The sequence below is a fragment of the Cebus imitator genome, unplaced genomic scaffold, assembly GCF_001604975.1.
Source record: "Cebus imitator isolate Cc_AM_T3 unplaced genomic scaffold, Cebus_imitator-1.0 Scaffold754, whole genome shotgun sequence".
Classification (NCBI taxonomy): domain Eukaryota; kingdom Metazoa; phylum Chordata; class Mammalia; order Primates; family Cebidae; genus Cebus; species Cebus imitator.
The window spans coordinates 307,628-320,842 of NW_016108069.1; the positions used below are offsets into that span (position 1 = coordinate 307,628).

Consider the following 13,215-nt stretch of genomic DNA (forward strand, 5'->3'; position numbering starts at 1 on the left):
AAAAAAAAAAAAAAAAAAAAAAAAAAAAAAAAAAAAAAAAAAAAAAAAAAAAAAAACGAAAAGGAAAGAATCAAACAACTATCCTGCATTTCTGGCAGAAACTAGGTGAGTGATTGTTTTTAACAGAATTCTAGCTAATAAATGCAAAAAGAGTTACATAATTAGAAAATAATCAGTTTACAATCTCTAATAAAATAATGGATCTAAGCAATGATTATCAATAGTTAATAAAACCATTAAGTGGGAAAAAAAATCAGTGGAAAAATTTCAAATGGATAGATCAGGTTAAAACAGCAGTTCCCTACACTTCTGGCCCCATGGACCAGTTTTGTGAAGACAATTTTCCACGGATTTGGTGAGGTGGGATAGTTTCAGGATGAAACTGTACCACTTCAGATCATCATGCATTAGTTAGATCGCATCACAAGGAGCACACAACCTAGATCCGTCGCATATGCAGTTAACAAAGGGGTTTGTACTCCTATGAGAATCTAATGCTGCTGCTGATCTGACGACATGAGACGGAACTCAGGCAGTAATGATTGCTCACCTGCCACTCACTCCTGCTGTGCAGCCCAGTTCCTAACAGGCCATGGACAAGTACCAGGGTTGAGAACCTCTGAACTAGAAGACCTAAATCCAATGATCAGTCTCATCATTAGGACAACCAAACATCACGTGCCTTCCAATAAGACACTATGAGAAGTACACATAAATCACCTATGTCCATGACCTATCACCAACAAAGTTAAAAACTGAACCTGAATCAAATCAAGCCTCTCCAGATCTGATACTAGTTTACAGAAAGTAAGGGATCTAGAGGAACATGTTTAAAGTAACACCACAGGACACAACCATGTGAATATACTTTATACTACCGAATGGTACATATTTGGTTATGATAGCAACTATCAATTTTACCACAATTAAAAATTTTTTCAATTAAAAATAATACAAGAAAACAGCCAGATACAGAATATACAAGTTAAATGACAAAAGACCAAATTTCTTGAACGAATCAATGGTCTGAAAAAGAGGATTAAGATGAAACGTATCGAATAAATGACAAGAGGCACAGCAATCAAAGGCAATGTACAGACCTTGTTTAGTCCCAAATTGACCAAACCTGGGTTTTCTGATTTTGAAAATCAGAGAAAACTGAAAGTAGTTTGACTAAATATTAGTTAATATTAAAGAAGTATTGTGATTCAAGCACAGGGGCTCATGGCTGTAATCCTAGCACTCATGTGAGGCTTGAGCCCAGGAGTTTATGAGACTGGCACCAGCCTGGGCCCCATCTCTTACCAAAAAAAATTTAAAATTAGCCAAGCATGGTTGTATACACCTGTAGTCCAGCAACTCAGGAGGCTGAGGTAGGAGGACTGCTTGAGCCCAGGAGGTTCAGGTTGCAGTAAGATGTATGTGCCTGCACTCCAGCCTGGCCAACAGTGAACCCTGTCTCAAAAAAAAAAAGGCATTATGGTTGCACGCGATTTTTTTTTTTTTGAGACAAAGTTTTGCTCTGTTGCCAGGCTGGAGTGCAGTGGTGCAATCTCAGCTCACTGCAACCTCCGCCTCCTGGGTTCAGGAGATTCCCCTACCTAAGCCTCCCGAGTAGCTGGGACTACAGGCACGCGCCACCACATCTGGCTAACCTTTTGTATTTTAGTAGAGACGGGGTTTCACCATCTTGGCCAGGATAGTCTCAATCTCCTGACCTCACGATCCACCTGCCTTGGCCTCCCAAAGTGCTGGGATAACAGGCATGAGCCACCATGCCCAGCCTGTGTGTGATTTTTTAAAATCCTTGTCCATAATAGATGATACATTCTAAAATATTTAGGTGAAATAAAACATCACTCCCATGCATATTCCCTCAAAGCCCTTGTTCCTGTCTCGCTTTTATTCTTTTGGCTAAAACATAATCCTGATCTAACCAATTGTCCACCTACTCTGTATACCCATGCAGCTAACACAGCTGGAGAAAAACCTATGACCATGTGAGCCTAAAGTGAGCCAGTCAGCAATAATTCCTCACACTCTATATACTGCCCACAAATAATACTGTAAATTCCTAGTCTATCCCCTTCTCCTACATGACTTTTGTCTTCAAACCTCTAACACCTACTCCTCCAACCTCCTTCTAAGCTGATGACCTTACTTCTATTTTCAAAATGAAACAGAAGGGCCCTTTCTACAGACTCCCACCTATACCAATCTATCCCTTCCCTTAACATGTAAGCCATTTGTACACGTCTATCCACCCCATCATTCTGCCTATTCAAGGACATTACTCTGGCAATCCCTTCCCTCTTCTCATAACATTATGCCACCCTACTGAATCTTTACTTTCAGCACACATATATGTGATATTCTTTCCTCTATTTAAAAAAATGTCTTAACTTCATTTCTCACTCCAGCTACTTCCCTTCTCTCATTCTCTCTATAGCAAAAACAATCCTCAGGAGTGGTCTATGTTCTCTTCTATTCTCCTCCTCCCAGTTAAACCCATTCAAATGAGTAAGTGTTTTTAACATTTCACCAAAAACTATCAAGAAGAAACCCAGTAGCCAGGCACAATGGCTTACGCCTATAACTCCAATGCTTTGAGATGCTGAGGGGGGAAGATCACTTGAGCCTAGGAGTTCAAAGCTGCAGTGAGCCATGATCACGCCACTGCACTCCAATCTGGTAAACAAAGCATGACCCTGTCTCTAACAAATTTCTTTTTTAAAAAAAGGAACCCAGTGATCTTATATTCTTATTTCCAATGGTCATTTCTCTGACCTCTTTTTGCTTATGATCAGCATTTGATATAGATGATCACTCCCTCTTTGAAACACACTGCTCGGTTCCCAGGAGAACTGTTTTCTTGATTTTCCTCCTATCTCTCTAGATTTAGTTCTTTTGCTAGTTCTTCCTGCAGAGTTGCAATTATCTCCATTTTACCAGAAAACAAGCTCAAAAACGTTTAAGCAATTTGCCCAGTGTTACAAGGCTAGGAAATAGCAAGAGTCAGGCTTTGAACGAGTCTGACTAAAAGTTAAAGCTAATGGCCGGGCGTGGTGGCTCACGCCTGTAATCCTAGCACTTTGGGAGGCCGAGGAGAGCAGATCACAAAGTCAAGAGATTGAGACCATCCTGGCCAACATGGTGAAACCCCGTCTCTACTAAAAAATACAAAAATTAGCTGGGCTTGGTGGTGTGCGCCTGTAGTCCTAGCTACTAGGGAGGCTGAGGCAGGAGAATTGCTTGAATGCAGGAGGCGGAGACTGCAGTGAGCTGAGATTACGCCACTGCACTCCAGCCTGGCTCCTGGCGACAGACTCTGTAACAAAAAAATAAAAACGTTAAAGCTAATTTAATTATGCTAGGCTGCCTCCCTGCTGACAGGAAGTAGAACTACTTTTTTTTTTTTTTTGAGTCAGGGTCTTACTCTGTCACCAGGCTGGAGTGCAATGGTGCAATCTCTGCTTATTGCAGCCTTTACCTCCCAGACTCAAAAACCATCCTCCCCTCAGCGTCCCATGTACTTGGGACTACAGGCATGTATCACCAGACCCAGCTAATTTTTGTAGAGATGGGTTTTCACCATGTTGCCCAAGCTGGCCTCGAACTCCTGGGCTCCTGCGATCTGCCTGGCTCAGCCTCCCAAAGTGCTAGGATTACAGGCAAGAGCCACCGCACCTGGCCTACTTTTCAAACATAGAAATGGGTTTTGACTGTATAGTCAAAGCACGGAAGGAGGTAAGTAATCCTAAAAAGCTGCCTGAAATAAGAATATAAATGGCCAGATAAAACAAACTGATCTCATAAATTTCTCCAAAATAGAAATATAATAACCGCTGTTTTTAGACTGATACAAAATACCCAGTACAGAAAGGTAAACATAAAGAAGTGTTCATTCTGTCTAGAGGACAATGTGGAAAAGGAAGTGTCCTTTCTGAATGACATGAATATATCAGTAATAATCTAGAAAACATAAAATGCTCTGTTCTGTGCTACCAGAGCTTGATGACAAACATCCCTTAAGATCACCTAAATGCCACTATTCTGACCAGATTCCACTTACAAAATAACTATCTGATCTTCATTAGCTTTCCCAAATAGAATTGAATAACGATAAGAAATTGCTGACCAACTATTCGTATTTTAGTTTTATTAATCATTTGAATTCTTGATTGAAGTTCAGAAACATGACTTATCAATCTCATGTAAGCTTAGTGTGAATCAATGTTCAGTTTGATCACACTTCAAGAAGAGTTACTGGCCTAAGAAATCTGAAAACCATGCCCTGTACCTATGGCCATTCCATCAAACAGTCTTGATTTCTGCCTAGGCATTCAATCACTCCCTTTCTTGGTTTTTCATGAGATCGGCTGTCTTAAAATTTAAGGTACTCATCGTTCTAAGCCCCAAAGCACTGAAGAGATTTTCAGTGCTTCTCTATTTTCCAAATATCTGAGATTGGGTATTAGGAAGTAAATAAAGAAGGTTAGAATAAAAGAAACACAGCAGATTGGACATATGCCCACTGAAAAACCCAATCCATTTTTCTGGGAGTCTGACAAAGTATAGCATTGAAGTCTCGGTAACAGAAGGGATACAGAAATACAGGCAATTTAGGATTTTTCCCAAGGCTTTTTAAATCAACAAATAGTTCTTGCTCTCTAAAAAGTATAGTATGCCACCTAAGATTACTATCTAAAATAATAAAAGTATTCCCCCAAAAAAATCTGAAAACTTTCAAGGAGAATTACAAAAGAATACTTTTTTTTTTTTAATAGCTAGGCCAGAGTCAGAGTCAGCAGGCATATAGCACCTAACTAGTTAACATCTTACCAATCAAATGCCAGGCACCACTACTGATCCTGGTGCAATAAAACAAAAATCTCCACCTGTTTCAGATCTTAGAGCACTTTTTCACGATCTTAGAATAATTATTTCACTCAAACACAAAATGTTACTTGTATTTATTAGAAAGATATGCTTTCAGATTTGCTTACAAAATAGCTTAAACATACAAAACCTATGACCATCCTGGGAAAGTCAGTGGTGCAAAGCAGAATTACAAACCATGAAAAGACCATACAAAAACATTTAATTAAAAGCGGCCCACATATATACGAGAAACTTCAAATGCTTGCCAGAATCTAGAGGAAGAAAAAAACCTTCATGAATCCAATCTACTTCACATTTCTAGAAATGCTGGAGGTTAGGGGGAGCTGGGGATAGGAATCACAGTGAGGGGTTATAAGAGACTTAGTGGTGTTGAAAGTAAAATGCTCAGTGCTGCAAAGTGAAAATAGCACCCAGGCAAGTTTTCTCAGCAAGGCAATTTACTTCTACAGAAGGGTGTGTCCCACAGGTGGAACAATGGTGAGAGCACACCAGACAAGGGAGGGGGAGAGGGTCTTTTCCCTAAGGCAACTAGTCCCTACTGCTCTGTCTTTTCCCTATTGGCTAGGGTTGGACCACACAGTCCAAGCTAATTCCGATTGGCTATTTTAAGGAGAGCAGGGGTCTGAGTTGGGGTGGCAGGGTAAGTAGTTTCAGCAGGAAGGATGGTTACAGAGCAGGTGACTTAGGATGACTAGGGACAGAGCAGGTGACTTAGGATGACTAAGGATAGAGCAGGTGATAGAGGCTAGAAAGGGGTTGTTTACTAAAACTAGGGGTAAGGAGATGTGAAGAACAAAGAAGTTAAATTTTACAATGGAAAACAAAGAACAGAGAAGCTGAACATACCAATATGCTAGTTCTCTGAAGAGTAACCCAGAACTCACTGTATTGAACAATTTTCCCTGTCTTGAATTTTAAAGGGAGCTTACAGGCTAAACCTTTGAAGAATTTTACTGTATCCTAAAACTTCCCCCTTTCAATTTTTATAGCTCTTCCTCTTCAAACCTTTTTAACATGTCTTCGCTTTGCTGTCTGACTTGATCCTCTAAAAGAAAAAGCTTCTCTGAACAAGGTGGAGAAGAGTTAAGGGAGGTTTTAATAAGTGCTGTTTCTCAACCGGGGACGGTGGCTCAAGCCTGTAATCCCAGCACTTTGGGAGGCCGAGGCGGGCAGATCACAAGGTCAAGAGATCGAGACCATTCTGGCCAACATGGTGAAACCCCGTCTCTACTAAAAATACAAAAATTAGCTGGGCGTGGTGACATGCGCCTGTAGTCCCAGCTACTCGGGAGGCTGAGGCTGGAAAATTGCCTGAACCCAGGAGGTGGAGGTTGCAGTGAGCCGAGATTGTGCCACTGCACTCCAGCCTGGCGACTGGCAACAGAGTGAGACTCTATCTCAAAAAAAAAAAAATTAAAAAAATAAAAATAAATAGGCGCTGTTTCTCTAAGTCTTTGCACTAGCCCATGGACACATAGTATGACATGACACCCAACAAGAATCAGTACACCTATTGCGGCTGCAAGACAGGTAAGAATTCATCAATTTGATCTGCCACTCCGTAAGGGTCATCTAGTAGTGGCCTAAACTCTTTTTTTTTAACTCCAGACTTATTTTATTTTATTTTTGGGAGACGCAGTTTCACTCTTGTCGCCCAGACTGGAACGCAATGGAACAATCTTGGCTCACCACAACCTCTGCCTCCCAGGTTCAAGCAATTCTCCTGCCTCAGCCCCCTAAGTAGCTGGGATTACAGACATGCGCCACCACGTCTGGCTAATTTTTCATTTTTTAGTAAAGATGGGGTTTCTCCATGTTGGTCAGACTGGTCTCAAACTCCTGACATCAGGGATTACAGGTGTGAGCCACGGCGCCCAACTAAACTCCAGACTTCTAAACTGGTTAAGGGAGCATTCACGAAGCCAATGGCTTCCTCTCCTTGTGACACCTCAATTAAGGGAAAGAGAGTAGGAACTGACTCTAGTTGTAAAGGGAAAAGGAAAGTTCTGGATATCCTTTTTACATTGCTCTATTTCACACTGGAGCACTTTTAGGGAAAGGTCCTTAGGCTGGTAGGGGACAGGCTCCTGGGATGATTCCCAAGGGTTAGGATCCTAGGGAGAAGGAATAATGTGAGCAGACGAAGGATCTGGAGTGAGATGTAGGGTGGCAGCAGCTGCCTAAGGAGAGGGGTGGGGGTGCTGAGCAGGGGAAGAATATCTAGGGGATCCCATGTGCTGGAGTCTCATATACTTTTGTGATACTATATCGGGTTCTTCTCTAGCTGTGTTTAGGGGAAAAGGGAGGACAGGTCCCTGCCTCCAACAAAGAGCATAGTCTAGTTCCCCCTGAGAAACCGGATTTTGTCATTTACACATTGAATGAAAAGCTGACACATCACGTCCTCATTCGACCCAAACTTTGGCCAGAAGACTGAGGGTTTCAGGATGGGTCCCTGAGTCCAAATAAAATAGCAATATTTTATCATTTGTTGCTTTTTCTTATGTTTAGTCCTCTCGTCTTTCCATTATTTTAACACGAGATCAAGGGGACTATAGGGGGAATATCTTTATTATCTTTATTATTCTTACTCCCTATCTTGCTTTATTTTTTTTTATTTTTTTATTTAAAAAAAAAAAAGAAAAAGAAAAAAGAGAAAGAAAGAATAAAAGAATAAAAAAAAGAATGAAGGACAGGAAGAAAGAGGAAGAGGAAGAGGGAGAATGGGAGTGTTGCTTTATTGCCCAGGCTAGAATGCAGTCTAAAAATGGGTATGCCTATAATTGTGCTTAATAATGGAGACATGAAAAAAAATGAGGGAAGAAAATAACAAACAAGCAGCCAACCAATATTTCATTGAAACCTGTAAGTAGGTGTGATTTGGTACTGATAAGAGTGTTTATTTTGTGTATTTAAAGTGGAGAGTTCTATAAATGTTTATTAACTTTACTTGTTCCCGATCTGAGTTCAAGTCCTGAATATCGTTGTTAATTTTGTCTCGCTGATCTGTCTAATATTGATGTTGAAGTCTCCTACTATTATTGTGGGGGAGTCTAAGTCTCTTCCTAAGTCTTACATATGTGGGTGTTCCTGTATTGGGTGCGTATATATTTAGGATCATTAGCTCTTCTTGTTGCATTGATCCTTTTATCATTATGTAATGTCCTTCTTTGCCTCTTTTGATCTTTGTTGCTTTAAAGTCTATTTTATCAGAGGCAAGAATTGCAACTCCTGCTATTTATTTATTTATTTATGCTCTCCATTTGGTTGGTAAATCTTTCTCCATCCCTTTGTTTTGAGTCTTTGTGTATACCCCTATCTTGCTTGGGGTATTTCCCATGTTGGGTCTTAGTTAGGCTCAATCCCTTGTACTAGAGATATTTTGCCTTTTCTTCTCTGGAGGCCTGCTAAGGCTCAATCTCTCGTGCTAGTGATTTCTTGCCTATCCTTTGGCACCTCCCCCAACTTGCTGGAGGCTCCTTGCACCCTTACTGTGCTTCACCCACTCTGGCCTCTCCCCTGAAAGAGATTTAGGTCCCTCTTGGTATGGGCATGCCAGTATAAACCCCATGGTAGGATCTGCCCTAAGCCATATGAGATGACCACAGAACCACAGATAGGACCCGCTCACTCTGCACAGCAGTACTGCTTACTACCATTCACACAAGCAGCACCACAATCAGTAGTGCTTGTGGAACATTCACACACACACTCCTTTCAACCTCCAGAATATCCCAACCACCAAGGAATTACTTGTCGCCCCTGCAGCGTTTCTTATCTTGGTCTGGTCACAGAGTTACCTGGTCACTGCAGTACGTCAGAATCCTTCACCCAAGCTTCTAGTCTGTTTGTTTCTGTGTTGCTAAATGCACAGGTTTATTCTTCACACCAGGTGGGTCCTAATCTTTCACCCTGAGGCCACTGCAACAAGGCAGTGGGACAGGTCTCCCCACAAGAAGTGACCGGAGACCCATTCCCCAGAGGAGAATGGGAAAATCCCGCGTGGGCCCCCAAAATTGTTGCAAGTAAAATGCTCAGTGCTGCAAAGTAAAAATAGCACTCAGGCAAAAGTTTTCTCAGCAAGGCTATGTACTTCTATAGAAGGGTGTGTCTTGTGCATGGAACAATGGTGAGAACACACCAGACAAGGGAGGGGAAGGGGGTCTAATCCCTAATGCAGTTAGTCCCTACTGCTGTGTCTTTTCCCTATTGGCTAGGGTTGGACTGCATAGTCTAAGCTAATTCCAATTGCCTATTTTAAAGAGAGCAGAGGTACTAGTCAGAGTGGTGAGATGAGTAGTTTCAGCAGGAAGAACCGTTACAGAGCAGGTGACTTAGGATGACTAAAGACAGAGCAGGTGATACATCCGGTGATAGAGGCTAGCAGAAGGCTGTTTACTGAAACTAGGGGCAAGGAGGCATAAAGAATGAGGAAGTTGGCTGGGCGCAGTGGCTCCCGCCTGTAATCCTAGTACTTTGGGAGGCTGAGGTGGGTGGATCACCTGAGGTCAGGAGTTCAAGACCAGCCTGGCCATCATGGTGAAACCTCATTAAAAAAAAAAAAAAGAATGAGGAAGTTAAACTTTAAAATGGAGAACAAAGAACAGGGAAGCTGAACATACTGATATGCTGGTTCTTTGAACAGAAACCCAGAACTCATTGTATTTAACAATTGTCTCCCTCTTGAATTTTAAAGGGAGTTAACAGACTAAACCTTTGAACAGGAATTTTACTGTATCCTACAGCAGAATATGAGGTAAAGCAAAAAGAAGTAAGAAAAGTTAAGAAAACCAACGGTAATAAAGATATACACAAGGGTCAAATATAAAAAGTTACATTTAAAGAGCTTAAATATATTTGAACCTCCTCTGGTTGGGCAAGAGGTGAAAAGAAACCTAGGAAAGGGGGAGGGCCTCTGGTCTATTTTTCAGTCAGGAATCAAACATGTTCAGTGAAAACTGGGGAAAATCAAACATCTGAGTGCTCCCCCTCAGAAAAGGATTGGTAATTACAAAATAATAAAAATCAGAGCCGAAATCCACCCATAACCGCCCCTGGCCAGCAGGTATGCCACAACCCAACTTCTCCCCGGCCCCAATAAGCAAAAGAAAAGCCATCTATACTTAACCTTCAAAATGAGCATTTAAGGGGAAAACAACAGGGGTGCCTGAGAAGCTGCTGCAAAAGACACATGATTTTTCCTCTACCCTCACACTTAACACGAACACTTCTATGACCAGATGTTTGTGAAGGTTTTTCCACACACACCAAGCAATTCTCCAGCATATACCAACTGAGTGTCCTACAGTTAAATTCAGTCCTGACAATATCTACCAGGAGTTAGATTCCACTGAAATTATGTGCTCAGTCCCACAATACTGCCCCTCTCTTCTTCAGACTCAAGTAATAGGTTCTCACACACAACTCTGGGTTCCCAACACTCTCTCCTGAAGTTGGATTAATTTGTTAGAACAGCTCATAGAACATAGGAAAACACATTCACTGGTTCAAGGATATGATAAAGTATATAGACGGGGTTGTATATAGGGCAAGGAATAGCACAGGGGTGCAGTGCTTCCATGCCCTCTCCCACCTCAGTCTACTTTGGGGACCAAGACGAAGCCATCACCTGAGCCCAAGAGGTCAAGACCACAGTCAGCAGAGATTGTACCATTGCACTCCAGCCTGGGCAAGAGTGAGACCCTGTCTCAAAAACCAAGACATACAAGCAGCCGACAAACATGAAAAGATGCTCAACATAACTAAACAGAAAAATGCAAATCAAAGTCACAATGAGAGACCATCTCACACCAGTCAGAATGGCTATTACTAAAAAGACAAAAACTAACAGATGCTGGTGAGGCTGCCCAAAAAAGGGAACACTTATACGCTGTTGGTGGGAATGTAAATTAGTTCAGCCATTGTGAAAAGCAGTTTGGAGATTTCTCAAAGAACTAAAAACAGAACTAGGCCAGGCCCAGTGGCTCACAACTGTAATCCCAGAACCTTGGGAGGCTGAGGCAGGCAGATCACCTGAGCCCAAGAATTCGAGACCAGCCTGGTTAACAAGGCAAAGCACTGTCTCTACAAAAAAAAATACAAAAATTAGCCAGTATGGTGGCATGTACCTGTGGTCCCAGCTACTCGGGAGGCTGAGGTGGGAGGATCATGTGAGCCTAGGAGGTGGAGTTTGCAGTGAGCTGAGATCACACCACTGCACTACAGCGTGGGTGACAGAGTGAAACCCTGTCTCAATAAATAAATAAAATAAACAGATAGATAAAAATGAATTTTAAAAAAATCCTGCTGGGCACAGTGGCATGTGCCTGTAATCTCAGCTACTAGAGAGGCTGAGGTGGGAGGATCGCTTGGGCCCAGTTCTGGCCTGTAGTGCACTATGCCGATCAGGTGTCCTCACTAAGTTTGGCATCAATATGGTGACCTCCCAGGAGCGGGGGACCACCAGGTTGCCTAAGGAGGGGTGAACCAGCCCAGGTTGGAAATGAAGCAGGTTAAAATTCCCGTGCTGAACAGTAGTGGGATCGTGCCTGTGAACAGCCACTGCACTCCAGCCTAGGCAACATAGCAAGACCCTGTCTCTTAAAAAAAAAAAAAAAAAATCCTGATGAATCTGCAAGGAAAAACAAAGAAAAAGAAGAAGAAGAAGAAGAAAAAAAAAGAACTACCATTTGACCAGCAATTCCATTACTGGGCATATTCCCAAAAGAAAATAAATCTTTCCACAAAAAAGGTACATGTATTCATATGTTTAATGCAGCAAAGTAATAGCAAAGACATGAAATCAACCCAGCTGCTATCAACAGTGGGCTAGATAAAGAAAATGTAGTGGACCGGGCGCAGTGTCTCATGCCTGTAATCCCAGCACCTTGGAAGGCAGAGGCAGGCGGAACGCAAGGTCGGGAGTTCCAGACCAGCCTGGTCGATATGGTGAAACCCCAACTCTACTAAAAATACAAAAAAAAATGTGTCCCAGCTTCTTTTTGGGAGGCTGAGGCAGGAGAATCACTTGAACCCAGGAGATGGAGGTTGCAGTGAGCCTAGATGGTGCCACTGCACTCCAGCCTGTGTTACAGAGGGAGAGAGGGAGAGAGGGAGAGAGGGAGAGAGGGAGAGAGGGAGAAAAAAGAAGAAAAGAAAAGAAAAGAAAGAGAGAGAGAGAGAGGGAGGGAGGGAAGAAAAAAGAAAAGAAAACAAAAGAAAGAAGTGGGGGGAGAAAAAAAAGAAAAGAAAAAGAAAATGTAGCACATATACATCATGAAATACTACATGGCCACGAAAAAGAATTAAATCATATCTTTTGCAGCAGCATGGATGTACCTGGAGGTTATTATCCTAAGCGAATTAATGTAGGAGAAGAAAATCAAATAGTGTGTAAGTGGGAGCTAAACACTGGGTACACACAGACATAAAGATGGGAACAATAAACACTAGGGACTATTAGAGGGAGAAGAGGGGAAGGAGTGTAAGGGCTGAAAATCTACCTATGGATACTACCTGTGTGATAGGATCATTCATGTCCCAAACCTCAATGTCACACAATATACCCATGTAACAAAGCTGCACACATACCCCCACATCTAAAAGTTGAAATTATTAAAAAAAAACTCAACCTGTAACTCAGCATATATATCTTTGAGTATTTATCCAAAAGAATGAAAATACACATACCCAAAAAGATAGATATATTGTGAAAATAAGTAATTTAAAATCTAAACTGTTGGAACTTGTTAAATATTTTGAGCCTTAAGAGAATGTGATTATAAGACCTGAGTCACTTATGCAGGCAACTGTAACCTAGGCAGCTGTAACTTTTGGTTCTCTGATTATAAATTAACCTTATTTCTTACCTACAATGTTCTGTAAAATGTTGTAAATGACTAACCAGTGCCAGGGAAGATGTCTTCCCTCTTCCTCTTAACTGTTGATATTCATTACAGATTAATTTCCCTCTTTCCTCTCTCACAAAAAGACTTCACGACTACCACATTGTTTAAGATGGAATGTGGCTAGGCACGGTGGCTCACACCTGTAATCCTAGCACTTTGGGAGGCCAAGGTGGGTGGACTGCCTGAGCTCAGGAGTTCGTGACCAGCCAAGGCAAAATGGTGAAACCCTGTCTCTACTAAAATACAAAAAATTAGCTGGGTCTGGCAGCGTATGCCTGTAGTCTGCAGTTACTCAGGAGGCTAAGGCAGAATTGCTTGAACCCAGGAGGTGGAGGTTGCAATGAGCCAAGACTGCACCATTGCACTCCAGCCTGGGCAACAGAGTAAGACTTCGCCTCCAAAAAAA

General features: G+C 41.9%; 1 protein-coding gene across 1 annotated transcript in view; it reads right to left on the reverse strand.

Annotated features, from left to right (window-relative positions):
- CNOT6 (CCR4-NOT transcription complex subunit 6) overlaps window positions 1–13,215 on the reverse strand; it is an 88,500-nt gene that overhangs the window by 51,236 nt on the left and 24,049 nt on the right. The window lies entirely within an intron of this gene.